At 43.7% G+C, this 14,355-nt stretch overlaps 1 protein-coding gene across 1 annotated transcript in view; it reads right to left on the bottom strand.

The window, feature by feature from the left end:
- Nucleotides 1-14,355, bottom strand: part of KCNV2 (potassium voltage-gated channel modifier subfamily V member 2) — a 40,353-nt gene that overhangs the window by 21,657 nt on the left and 4,341 nt on the right. Inside the window, exon 2 of the mRNA XM_038403684.2 lies at nt 13,441-13,518. The gene's annotated coding sequence lies outside the window, so the exon portion shown is untranslated. The remainder of the gene's footprint in view (nt 1-13,440; nt 13,519-14,355) is intronic.

Here is a 14,355-nt window from a genome sequence, read left to right as displayed (position 1 = left end):
TAATCAGATAGTAACGTCATAATAGCCACTCCATAAACTGGGATTATCTACCCTAAACAGGGTCTTCTTCTGGCCATCCTTGTACAGGAGCTGCCACAATAAAGGTAATATGCATACCCTTGCTGTCCTTCCTCTAGTATCCCAGCAAGACACTCTCTGCACTACACAGGGGTCGCCATGGAATAGCTATGCAAACCAATCAGGCAGGCAGGGTTGCATCCCACTAGCAATGTAATGCACACACACAGTAGTAGGAGAGACATATCAAAGTCTGACACTGGCAAAGACCAGATAGGCTGGCTGCAATTGCTCATGAATACCAAAACAATACAGGCCAAAAAGTATTCATGTAGCCAGAAAAGAACAACATGAATTCATGTCCCTGCAAACCACACACATCTGGACCCCAGTGAGACAGCAGTAGAGAGAGTAAGACATGCATGATAATGCAAACCAGTAGAATAAGTCAAAATGGGATGAACAATACTACAGAAAGGGCCATGTCAACTCCTGGCATAGTTCCAATGATTTCAGTGGGTTTACACAGGGACAAATCTGATCCACAATGACTACTAAGATGCTCACATGCCATGTATTCATGAGTATCAGTTATGCAGACAACCAATGTGAGCAGAAAACCAACATGGAACTATATAGTACATATTGAACATATGCCAGAACAAACAGAGCACATGTATGTGATAATGCAGCAGTAAGCAGCTGTGACAGTCTGTTCTCTGATGTTCATCCCTTTTACAAGACCATGCTAAATTTTGCACAAAGTATGCCTTAAGAGGTATCATTTGAAAACTCATAACTTACTGATCACGATTTTCCTGGTAGAATATGTGAGGCAACATGGTGTGCTGGAGCCTTGGTATCTGGCCACCTCACTGCTATAAACCCAATCTGAAAGAATCTCATGAATCCATTCACCACATTTCTCATACTGCTACTCTCTGTTTGCCTGCCAACAGCCTCGCATAATCACATCTGACAGAAGGAACTGCTTTTCCTGATCATGGCCACTTGGGTAGTGGCTGTAATTCTGAGGACAGGTGCCATAAATCCCAGGCACATTGTTGAGCCATATTGTCAGGATCCAGCCCCCACCCCCACCTCTGCACAGAAAACACCACAGATGGGACAGTGCATGTGATCAGCAGGCTGTGGACTCATTGTGATGAAATAATGGTGTCATGTTGGACAAGATGGTAGAACCACAAGGTCCTCACCTACCTGATTTGGGTTGAATAGACACTCCATGGGCTCAGAATGCCTGTTCTCATTGTGTTCATCATGATTTATTCCATCCTGCCTTAGCCTGAGACTAGAGGCACCAATACTCAATATAAGAGGCAGTCATCATGGAAGTTGGATAGTAACAGGAAAAAGGTAAAGAGTGTGGTCTGCAGCAGAACCCTCTAGGAGTGGATAAAGCCTCAACCGGGTTCTAGATCTACTAACATTGGGGAACCTGCTGACAGACTTTTCCTCCAAGTCTTGCCTCCCTTGACAGACACTTCCATCCTAGTCATGCCCCTAGATAAGCCTTTCCTCTCAGCTGGTAGGGATGGACTCTTTTTCTTCCCAGTCCTGAGTCCGGCACTTCACCTAGCAATTAGTTGGCATCACTCACCCCTGTGTTCTGCCCCATGGTCTGCTGCTTTGCTGTTGAATTTTCTTGTGTCCAGAACCCTTGTAACTGCAAGACATACATCCCAGGGATCCTGCCTCGGTCCCACTGGGAGCAGAACCTAGTTTCCTTATTATGAAGGATGTCAGGGATATGTTTGCTTTCACCTCAGCCCATTTGTGGACCCCTTTGACTCCACTTCAGAGATGGAGCACTCTGGTGCTGCCGACTTATGTGGGTTTTCTAGGCTCACATGGGGGGTTTGTACAGCTGGTTCTTTTCATGCATGTGGATTATTCATTTGCACAAACACCACCACTTTGTGCCATTCTACGGGCTCACATATCAGATGCAATATAACTGCTTCTATGCCACTTGTTTCCGGAGTTTGTAATTGACTACTTATTCTGCACATAGTGCTCTTGTCTTATGCTGCCTTGAATCTCTCACTCCATGTGCTCTACCTTGCATATGCGTATGTGCAGTGGCAACCAAGGTTTGCCCCTTCAGGTATAACCAATGATCTGAGCCTATTTCAACTGTGGCTTGTCTGTATATAGAATGAAATATACTCTATATACAGCACCCTAAAGGGCTTATCGCTCAGATTCATTATGAGAATTTAATATGCTGTCAGTGTGAGGTTCACGCCGTTCAGTTTTAGCATACAAATTGAAATATTTGGCTGCAAAATTATTTGCACTTCTTTACACAAAAAAAGCTGTTTAAAAATAAACAAGCTACTCAGGGGACTTTTCAGAGAAAATGAATGGTATTAAAGAATTTGTGCTGCGGAAGACGAGATTTCACTCTTGATGAAGACACTTCAGTCAGTAATAAGCTCTGATTTTAAATTGCAGGGAGGATTTTGAGAGCAAATAGAATGGCACACCAAAGCACTTTAGGTGACAGAGCTGTGTACCAAAGCATACATCAGTCTATATGGGCAGAGAAGGGTTTTGCAACCTGGACTCCTGTCATAGTTTGTATGTGTGGTTCTCTGTCTCCCTCACATTCTCAGAATTGTTATCCATACCATAACCATGTACCATTTGTCAGTCACTTTAATAGCCTGAACTCTCATCATGCATTTCATGAGTTTATAGGTGAGTGGTTTTAAAAGGTTATTTGCATTGTCCGATAGTCTCCCACACCCTCTGAGCACTATGTACTGCTTGTTTGATTTACAGTCTCGACCATTGCTTCTTGGCTGAAAGTTCAATTTCTAATTCTGTACTCCTCTGCATTCTCAAGGTATTGTAATTATCCAAGAGTTCAACTTCTGTTCCCTCTACTGCTCTCAGAAATTGTTTCCTTACATTGTTCAGAGAGTGAGAGACAGAAAAGACCTTTTGCCTGTGCTGTCTCTGAAGGAAAGGAGAAGTATTAATATACCCTTTGTTAAACTTCCATTTTCTGTGTCATTTGGAAAAGGCTGCAGCACCCTCAGGATAGTCAGCAGGAAAGAAAGGCAGACCAAGCTGCAGCTGAGTGATCTACAGAAGGTCACTGGAATAGGAGGGAAAGTCAACTGCCTGTTTAACCTCATTACCACCATCATAAAATACCATTTAGAAAAATCATACTGAAAATGATTCTTTTTAGAAAATACAGTAGGCACCACTTTTTGGAAACAGGCCCCGAAGCCTGATTTATTAACACTGAATGCTAATTTTTGATGAAGACTTAATCACAGGTTAATTGCATGATGCTTTATATCATACCAGAGTTGCCAGGTTATCTCAAACCTCCACATGGCCAGATAGTTATACTCAGATTTACTTGGCAGACAGTATTTACCAAGTATTCTGTAGGAACATGCTGCCGGTACTTCAGAGAGCAATTATGGGCTAGATCACTGATTTTCAGGCAGAAGCTCTGAGGGGAAGGAAAACTTTTTGAATGTCCCCTACAGGAGTTTCCTCTGAGTTCTTCCACCATTGAGGTGGAGTTTGCCCCACTTCCTCTGCTCCCTAGGCAGGAAGAAAAGGAGTACCCGTGGCACCTTAGAGACTAACAAATTTATTAGAGCATAAGCTTTCGTGAGCTACAGCTCACTTCAGCTCTATTGTAGCCATACTGCCAGGACTTCCCCCACGGGGATATGCAGGGGGATTGATCCCCCCCTCAGCTGTGGTGTTTATGCTCTACAAAAGTAGGTGGGCTAGATCCTCAGAGGGTGCAAATTGTCAGACTCATTTGCTTCAAAAAAGCCAAGACAATTTATACCTGGGTAGGATCTGGCCTGGTGCCTTAAAGGCAAGTATTCCTTCTTTTCACCTGACCGAGGAACTTCATCAACTTAAACACAGTGTTAAATATCAGGAGCCAGGCAAATAGCATCAGGGAGGATAAGAATTAACATGGAGTTTTCATCCTTCATTATGCATTTCCTTGCCTTGGACTTCTTTTAAATATTTTATTCAAATATGTTGAAATCAGAATAAAATCAAGAAAGCATACTAGCTGTCTGCAAAACGAGGGTCAGGTGAGAATTCTTAGTAGAATACAAAGCTGCTAGATACAATATTGGCACATGATATGTTGCTTCCTGGACACTGGGATAAAGGATTTCAAAATCAGGGTTCCAGATACCCTAAACATGCTGGAAACCTGCCACTTCTTGTAGTTCTAGGGGGAATAAATGGTATCAGAGAAAGATGATTTAATATACATCAGTATAATCAAGAATTACTTCAGGAGCCTGGGAGAGAAGTAAAGAAAGGCAGGCCCAGATGATCTTTTCAGAGAACCCTCTGGTGCCAAGTACAGAGTGAAGAGAAGAGAAAACTGACACTAAAGAGCAACTGATAGATGTTTAGATGGTGCAAAGATGAGGGTTATGGATTCACACATCACTGGAATGCATTTTGTGATGGGACGTGATTGCTAGGACTAGACAGTCTCCACTTAAGCAGATGGGGTGCTATTCTTCAGGGTTCAAAACTGGTAGGACATATTAGGTGGTCTTAAAACTAAGTAGGAAGGGAGGAGGGGGAAATCTTTTGTTCAACTCAAATGATCTGGCATGTACTGCCCACACAGAAAATGAAAGAGAATGGAGTTGTTCTGAAACAGCAAGTGAAGAATAAGAACAGCAGTAAGGTACCAACATGTGCAAGTTATTCACAAATATAAGAGGGATCTGGGGGAAAACAAGCCAGGCATACTAACAGTGTTAATAAATGATAAGGACTACTGTATAATCAATTAGGCATAACTGAAACAGTGAAATTATTCTCCTAACTAGAATGTCACCATGCAATCTGCATCAGGAGATAGAAAGGGAAGAAAAAGTATAATTATTATTTATTTGTAGAATTCATGGTATATTCAGCACTTTACAGAACATATTTATAAACATCCCCTGCCTTGAAAACCTTACCAGTCTGTGACACATGGCCAGAAAGGGTTAAGCAGCTTGCAGGCTAATTGACTCAGATTCAACTTTTAGACATGTCAGAAAAGTATGTAAATGGTAATTAGGGCTATTCCATGTTAGATAGGCTAGAACTTTGAAATGCAAACCTGTACTGTTAGAAAATTAGAGGTGATACATAGGCCACGTCTACACTACGCACCTTTTAGTGACACAGCTGTGCCGTAACAGCCACGCTGCTAAAAGTTGTGCAGTGTAGCCATTCTTTATTGGCAGGAGAGAGCTCTCCCACTGACAAAGCACTGTTCACACTGGTGGTTTTCAATCGGTAAAACTTTTGTCATTTGGGGGTGTGGAGGGGTGTTTTTTTCACACCCCTGAACAACAAAAATTTTACTGGGTATGTCTACATTACGAAATTAGGTCGATTTTATAGAAGTAGACTTTTAGAAACCAATTTTATACAGTTGATTGCGTATGTCCACACTAAGCACATTAAGTTGGCGGAGTGCGTCTTCACTTCCTTGGCTAGCATTGACTTACGGAGCGGTGCATTGTGGGTAGCTATCCCACAGTTCCTGCAGTCTCCGCTGCCCATTGGAATACCGGGTTAAGCTCCCAATGCCTGATGAGGCAAAAACATTGTCGTGGGTGGTTTTGAATACATGTTGTCAGGCCCCCCTTCCTCTCTCCCTGAAAGCAACGGCAGACAAGCATTTCACACCCTTTTTCCTGGGTTATCCTTGCAGACGCCATACCACGGCAAGCATGGAGCCCGCTCAGCTCACCATCACCCTACATCTCCTGGGTGCTGCTGGCAGACGCGGTACTGCATTGCTACACAGCAGCAGCTCCTTGCCTTCGTGGCAGATAGTGCAGTAGGATCGATAGCCGTTGTACGTCTCCTGGGTACTTCTGGCAGATCTCTGTGAGGTTGATCAGGGGCACCTGGACAGACATGGCTATTCTCCTCTTAGAGCACCGAATGGGAACCAGAGACTCCAGGTCATTGTTTTCTTTAAGTTTCGTTTCATGGAGATTCAGTTGCAAAAGGCAACTTTATAATCCCAAAAATAGAGAGCAAAGCCACAAAAGAAATCTTCAATGATCTACTTCCTTCCTGATAGAGACCAGGTTACGAAAAATAGGGAAACTTGGAACCAGTGACTGTGAACTCCTTGTATTCAGTATAGTCAGAAATATGTTTACGAAATTCAGGAGTATTAGGTTACAGGAAAGCAGACTTTGAAGAATTAAAGAACTGTTGAATATGGAGCAATGGGAAGACATATTGAAATCCATCTGTGTCAAAGGAGGTTGCGGGATACTATAAAATAATATAATTAGGCTCCAGCCCAAAATATATTATCTATGTTTGAGACAGGTAGATATGACAAACAGATGGGCGAAGCACAAGGTGACAATGAAATAATTGTGATCACTCAGATAAGCAGCAGTCAGAGCTCACCAGCTGCCTAAACATTGAGTGTTTTGTAGATAACACAGCAGAAGTGGGTTTTAAGGAGAAGGGAACAATTCAAGAAACAAACAATGATATACTATAACAATCTGATCCCAATTTCTACTATCCCATTCCCAGAAATAGAGAATTCATCTCTGGTATCCTCTGAATGTTCTTTATGACCAAAATCTGGGAAACTTTTAAACATATATAGGCTCATTCAACCTATCCTTCTGAGTTTTATCTACTTCATTAGACCACCTTGCATTTGACAGTTGAAGACTAATGATTAAGAGTTCTTATGTTTTTAACCTTACATTTTATTAATTATTGGGACACTGATCATATACATGTGTCTGTGCACGTGAATGTGTATGTATATGCCAATGGATGTGTAACAGTTGGTTGAAAAACCAAAATACAATAAAAGGCCACTATTGAACAGCTCTCAATTAACATCTGAGCTCACATGCTTCCCAGTGCAGGGGCCAGAGTCCGTACATGATTTTCATTGTAAGACTTGTTTTCAAACTGGCAGAATTTTCCTTTCCTTACTAATGCTGGGTTGTTGTTTTTTTTTTTTTTTTTTTTTTTTTAAACTTTCTCCATTCTTTCAACTTGCACCATGAAAATAGATCAGTCATTTGACTTTTGTCCCTAGTTAGTATAATTTTCAGATTGCCCAGCTGTAGCAAAATTCTGCAATGTCTATGTTGCAAAGTGTGTTACAGGGCTAGCTGCACCTCTGTCCCCTTTCTGGTCCCTCTGAGTGCACTCCTTCAGGTGTCAGGTCCTGTGCTTTTACCTCTCCCAGCATGGAATTTCACAATGCTCTTACTCTTAGCCCTAGTCTACACTAGGAGTTGAGGTCGAATTTAGCAGCATTAAATCAATTTAACCCTGCACCCATGCACATGACGAAGCCCTTTTTTCCCCCCAACTTAAAGGGCTTTAAAAATCGATTTCCTTACTCCACCCCTGACAAGGGGATTAGCCTGAAATCAGCCTTGCCAGGTCAAATTTGGGATACTGTGGACACAATTAAATGGTATTGGCCTCCAGGAGCTATCCCAGAGTGCTCCACTGTGACTGCTCTGGACAGCACTCTCAGATGCACTGGCCAGGTAGACAGGAAAAGGCCTGCGAACTTTTGAATTTCAATTTCCTGTTTGGCCAGCATGGCAAGCTGCAGGTGAATGCAGAGCTCATCAGCAGAGGTGACCATGATGGAGTCCCAGAATCACAAAAGAGCTCCAGCATGGACCGAATGGGAGGTACGGGATCTGATCGCTGTACAGAGAGAGGAATCCGTGCTATTAGAACTCTGTTCCAGTTTTCGAAATGCCAAAACATTTGTCAAAAATCTCCCAGGGCATGAAGGACAGAGGCCCTAACAGGGACCTGAAGCAGTGCCGCGTGAAACTTAAGGAGCTGAGGCAAGTCTACCAGAAAACCAGAGAGGCAAATGGCCGCTCCGGGTCAGAGCTCCAAACATGCCACTTCTACGATGAGCTGCATGCCATTTTAGGGGGTTCAGCCACCACTATCCCAAACGTGTTGTTTGACTCCTTCAATGGAGATGGAGGCAACACGGATGCAGGTTTTGGGGATGAGGAAGATGATGATTCATAGATACTAAGGTCAGAAGGGACCATTCTGATCTAGTCCGACCTTCTGCACAACGCAGGCCACAGAATCTCACCCACCCACTCCTACGAAAAACCTCACCTATGTCTGAGCTATTGAAGTCCTCAAATCATGGTTTAAAGACTTCAAGGAGCAGAGAATCCTCCCTCAAGTGACCCGTGCCCCATGCTACAGAGGAAGGTGAAAAACCTCCAGGGTCTCTTCCAATCTGCCCTGGAGGAAAATTCCTTCCTGATCCCAAATATGGTGATCAGCTAAACCCTGAGCATATGGGCAAGATTTACCAGCCAGATACTACAAAAAATTCTTTCCTGGGTAACTTAGATCCTATCCATCTAATACCCTATCTCAGGGGATTGGGCCTATTTACCCTGAATATTTAAAGATCAATTAATTACCAAAATCACATTATCCGATCATACCATCTCCTCCATAAACTTATCAAGTTTAATCTTAAAGCCAGATAGATCTTTTGCCCCCACTGCTTCCCTTGGAAGGCTATTCCAAAACTTCACTCCTCTGATGGTTAGAAACCTTCGTCTAATTTCAAGTCTAAATTTCCTGGTGGCCAGTTTATACCCATTTGTTCTTGTGTCCACATTGGTGCTGAGCTTAAATAATTCCTCTCCCTCTCCTGTATTTATCCCTCTGATATAGTTATAGAGAGCAATCATATCTCCCCTCAACCTTCTTTTAGTTAGGCTAAACAAGCCAAGCTCCTTAAGTCTCCCTTCATAAGACAAGTTTTCCATTCCTTGGATCATCCTAGTAGCCCTTCTCTGTACCTGCTCCAGTTTGAATTCATCCTTTTTAAACACACAGTATTCTAGGTGAGGTCTCACCAGTGCCTTGTATAATGGTACTAAAACCTCCTTATCTCAACTAGAAATACCTCTCCTGATGCATCCCAAAACCGCATTAGCTTTTTTCACAGCCATATCACATTGGCAGCTCATAGTCATCCTATGATCAACCAATACTCCAAGGTCCTTCTCCTCTTCCGTTACTTCTAATTGATGCGTCCCCAACTTATAACTAAAATTCTTGTTATTAATCCCTAAATGCATAACCTTACATTTCTCACTATTAAATTTCATCCTATTACTATTACTCCAGTTTACAAGGTCATCCAGATCCTCCTGTATAATATCCCGATCCTTCTCTGAATTGGCAATACCTCCCAGCTTTGTATCATCTGCAAACTTTATTAGCACACTCCCACTTTTTGTGCCGAGGTCAGTAATAAAAACATTAAATAAGATTGGTCCCAAAACCGATCCCTGAGGAACTCCACTGGTAACCTCCCTCCAGCCTGACAGTTCGCCTTTCAGTAGGACCCGTTGTAGTCTCCCCTTTAACAATTCCTTATCCACGTTTTGATATTCATATTGATCCCCATCTTTTCCAATTTAACTAATAATTCCCCATGTGGCACGGTATCAAAGGCCTTACTGAAATCTAGGTAAATTAGATCCACTGCGTTTCCTTTATCTAAAAAAAGATGTTACTTTCTCAAAGAAGGAGATCAGGTTGGTTTGGCATGATATACCTTTTGTAAAACCATGTTGTATTTTGTCCCATTTACCATTGACTTCAATGTCCTTAACTAATTTCTCCTTCACATTTTTTTCCAGGACCTTGCATACTACAGATGTCAAACTAACTGGCCTGTAGTTACCCGGATCACTTTTTTTCCCTCCTTTCTTAAAAATAGGAACTATTTTAGCAATTCTCCAATCATTCGGTACAACTCCTGAGTTTACAGATTCATTAAAAATTCTTGCTAATGGGCTTGCAATTTCATGTGCCAATTCCTTTAATATTCTTGGATGAAGATTATGATGATGAGGTTGTAGATAGCTCACAGCAAGCAAGCGGAGAAACCGGTTTTCCTGACAGCCAGGAACTGTTTCTCACCCTGGACCTGGAGCCAGTAGCCCCCCAAATCCACCCAAGGCTGCCTCCTGGACCTGCCAGGCAGAGAAGGGACCTCTGGAGAGAGAGTGTACCTTTTAAAATTGTATACATGGTTTAAAAGCAAGCATGTTTAATTATTAATTTGCCCTGGCATTCGTGGCTCTCCTGGATATATTCCCAAAGCCTTAGCAAAAGGTTTCTGGGGAAGGCAGCCTTATTCCGTCCATCATGGTAGGACACTTTACCACTCCAGGCCAGTAGCACGTACTCGGGAATCATTGTAGAACAAAGCATTGCAGTGTATGTTTGCTGGCATTCAAACAACATCCATTCTTTATCTCTGTGTTATCCTCAGGAGAGTGATGTCATTCATGGGCACCTGGTTGAAATAGGGTGCTTTTCTTAAGGGGACATTCAGAGGTGCCCATTCCTGCTGGGCTGTTTGCCTGTGGCTGAACAGAAACGTTCCACGCTGTTAGCCATGGAGCAGGGCTAGCCATGCGGTGTGGGGAGGCAAAATGCGACTTTGGAACAAAAGCACATGTGCTATGTATGTAATGTTAACTGCAAGGTTTACTGTGAAAGAGTGTACCCATTGTTCTATAAAATGTGTCTTTTTAAATACCACTGTCCCTTTTTTTTTCCTCCACGAGCTGCATGTGTTTCAAGGATCACAGCATCTTCTCCTTCCCAGAGGCTAGTGAAGATTAGAAGGTGAAAAAAACAAAACAAAAACGCACTTGCGATGAAATGTTCTGAGCTCATGCTGTCCTCCCGCACTGACAGAGCACAGACGAATGTGTGGAGGCAGGCAATGTTAGAGTGCAGGAAAGCACAAAATGACTGGGAGGAGAGGTGGTGGGCTGAAGAGAGGTCTGAAGCTGAAAGGCAGCAGCGTGATGAGAGGAGGCAGGATTCAATGCTGAGGCTGCTGGGGGGGTTTCATCAAGGAGAAACCAAACAGAACTTTCACACTGTAGCCTGGCCAGTCATGAAACTGGTTTTCAAAGCTTCTCTGATGTGCACCGCGCCCTCCTGTGCTCTAACCGCCCTGGTGTCTGGCTGTGCATAACCAGCAGCCAGGCGATTTGCCTCAACCTCCCACACCACCATAAACATCTCCCTCTTACTCTCACAGATATTGTGGAGCGCACAGCAAGCAGTAATAACTGGGAATATTGGTTTCGCTGAGGTCTAACTGAGTCAGTAAATTGTGCCAGCGTGCTTTTAAATGTCCAAATGCACATTCTATCACCATTCTGCACTTGCTCAGCTTATAGTTGAACAGCTTCTGACTACTGTCCAGGCTACCTGTGCATGGCTTCATGAGCCATGGCATTAAGGGGTAGGCTTGGTCCCGAAGGATAACTATAGGCATTTCAACATCCTCAATGGTTATTTTCTGGTCTGGGAATAAAGTCTCTTCCTGCAGCTTTTGAAAAAGACCAGAGTTCCTGAAGATATACCTTTCCCAGCCATCCCACGTTGATGTTGGTGAAACTTCCTTTGTGATCCACCAGTGCTTGCAGCACTATTGAAAAGTACCCCTTGCGGTTTATGTACCCGTCGGCTTGGTGCTCCGCTGCCAAGATAGGGATATGGGTTCCGTCTATGGCCCCACCACAGTTAGGGAATCCCATTGCAGCAAAGCCATCCACTATGACCTGCACATTTCCCAGGGTCACTACCCTTGATATCAGCAGATCTTTGATTGCATTGGCTACGTGCATCACAGCAGCCCCCACAGTAGATTTGCCCACTCCAAATTGATTCCCGACTGACCGGTAGCTGTCTGGCGTTGCAAGCTTCCACAGGACTATTGCTACTCGCTTCTCAACTGTGAGGGCTGCTCTCATCTTGTATTCATGCGCTTCAGGGCAGGGGAAAGCAAATCACAAAGTTCCATGAAAGTGCCCTTACGCATGCGAAAGTTTCGCAGCCACTGGGAATCGTTCCAGACATGCAACACTATGTGGTCCCACCAGTCTCTGCTTGTTTCCTGGGCCCAAAAATCGGTGTTCCACCGCATGAACCTGCCCCATTAGCACCATGATGCCCACATTGCCAGGGCCATGCTTTGAGAGATGTCTGTGTCCATGTCCTCACTCTCGTCAGCGCGCTGACGTCGCCTACTCGCCTGGTTTTGCTTTGCCAGATTCTGGTGCTGCATATACTGCTGGATAATGCGCGTGGTGTTTAATGTGCTCCTAATTGCCAAAGTGTTCCGAGCGGGCTTCATGCTTGCCGTGGTATGGCATCTGCACAGAAAAAAGGTGTGGAATGATTGTCTGCTGTTGCTCTGACGGAGGGAGGGCGACTGATGACATGGCTTACAGGGTTGACTTACAGGGAATTAAAAAACAAAGGAGGTGGCTTTACATCAAGAAGAAACAAAAAAATTGTCACACAGAATGGCCCCCTCAAGGATTGAACTCAAAACTCTGGGATTAGCAAGCCAATGCTCAACCCACTAAGCTATCCCTCTGGTATTACTGGCAGGGCTGAATCTCCATTAAAGTTTTCAAGGTGCCCCTGACAGACCTCACCAAAACGATTGTCGCCCATTGATTTCATGGAGGGAGAGGGGAGCAAATGAATACAAAACAAATCTGGTCTATTTCTTGTTTTGATCCACTTCATCTATCTTTTACATCTTTGGCTGGCAGCAGATGGTGCAGTAGGACTGCTAGCCATCCTCATCTGCTGCCTGCTCACCATAAGATGGTACAATAGGACTGCCTGCAGGACAAAAGAGACTGACCTGGTTGAGTCACTCCTAATTTAGTACCTGCGCCCATGTCTGCCCAGGCGCTCCTGACTGACCTTACCGAGGAGTCCAGGAGCATCTCGGACATGATGACGATGGTTTTCAGGCCTATTGCACCGTCTGCTGTCACAAGGCAATAGGTTGGTGCTGCTGTGTAGCAATGCAGTACTGCATCTGCCAGCACCCAGGAGACAAACGGTGACAGTGAGCTGAGCGGACTCTATGCTTGCCATGGTATGGTTCTGCACAGGTAATTCAGGAAAAAAGGTGTGAAATGATTGTCTGCCGTTGCTTTCACGGAGGGAGGGCCTGACGACATGTACCCAGAACCACTCGTGATGATGTTTTTTGCCCCATCAGGCATTGGGATCTCAACCCAGAATTCCAATGGGCGGCAGAGACTGCAGGAACTGTGGGATAGCTACCCACAGTGCAACACTCCAGAAGTCGACGCTAGCCTCGGTACTGTGCAAGCACTCCGCTGAGTTTATGCACTTAATGCACACACAATCGACTATATAAAAACGATTTCTAAAAAACTGACTTCTATAAATTCAACCTAATTTCATAGTGTAGACATACCTTTAGACTGTGCCCTGGGCTACAGTACCCTGTGCATCAGTTGTACTTACCCTGCAGGTCTGAGTGCAGGCTTCTGTGGCTTTTCCCTTAGGGAGCCTGCGGCCAGTGGTATCCTATGATCAGACAGCCTACTTAAAAAAAAATAAAAACCAGCTTTATATTTTATCAGCAGGAACAAAGTAATCCGAAAAAAAAAAATCTTTAAAGAACAAACCATCCACACACATCCGTCTTGCCTAAAGCCTTACCATCCTTTGATGGTGCCCTGGGCAGGACTTGCTTCTCCAGACATCCCTAACAGTTTCCTGAATCTCCTTCTGGTTCTCCCTGAAAGGCTCTCTTGAGGATGTTCCAATTTAAATGTGGCTATCGTTCTTTGTTCTTCTGAGGTTTTTGGCCTTTTCTGTTCCTGGTCTAAACCAGTTTTGTAGATTGATATTTTTTTCTGTCTCCAGCCAAAGCTAATAGTTCTGGCATTGTCTCTTAATAACCCTTACGTGTTTGCTGAGAGGTGACTTATCTTGAACCATTTTTTTTCCTGCCTGTTTTTCTAGACAAAAAGAAAAGGAGTACTTGTGGCACCTTAGAGACTAACAAATTTATTAGAGCATAAGCTTTCGTGAGCTACAGCTCACTTCATCAGATGCATTTGGTGGAAAAAGCAGAGGAGAGATTTATATATACACACACACACACACACACACACACACACACACAGAGAACATGAAACAATGGGTTTATCATACACACTGTAAGGAGAGGTTTCAGAGTAGCAGCCGTGTTAGTCTGTATTCGCAAAAAGAAAAGGAGTACTTGTGGCACCTGAGAGACTAACAAATTTATTAGAGCATAAGCTTTCGTGAGCTACAGCTCACTTCATCGGATGCAAAAACTGGATACAATTAACTTAGGCTTGAATAGAGACTGGGAATGGATGAGTCATTACACAAAGTAAAACTATTTCC

The sequence above is a fragment of the Dermochelys coriacea genome, chromosome 5 (genome assembly GCF_009764565.3).
Source record: "Dermochelys coriacea isolate rDerCor1 chromosome 5, rDerCor1.pri.v4, whole genome shotgun sequence".
Lineage (NCBI taxonomy): Eukaryota > Metazoa > Chordata > Testudines > Dermochelyidae > Dermochelys > Dermochelys coriacea.
This window is presented reverse-complemented; position numbering and strand designations above follow the sequence as displayed.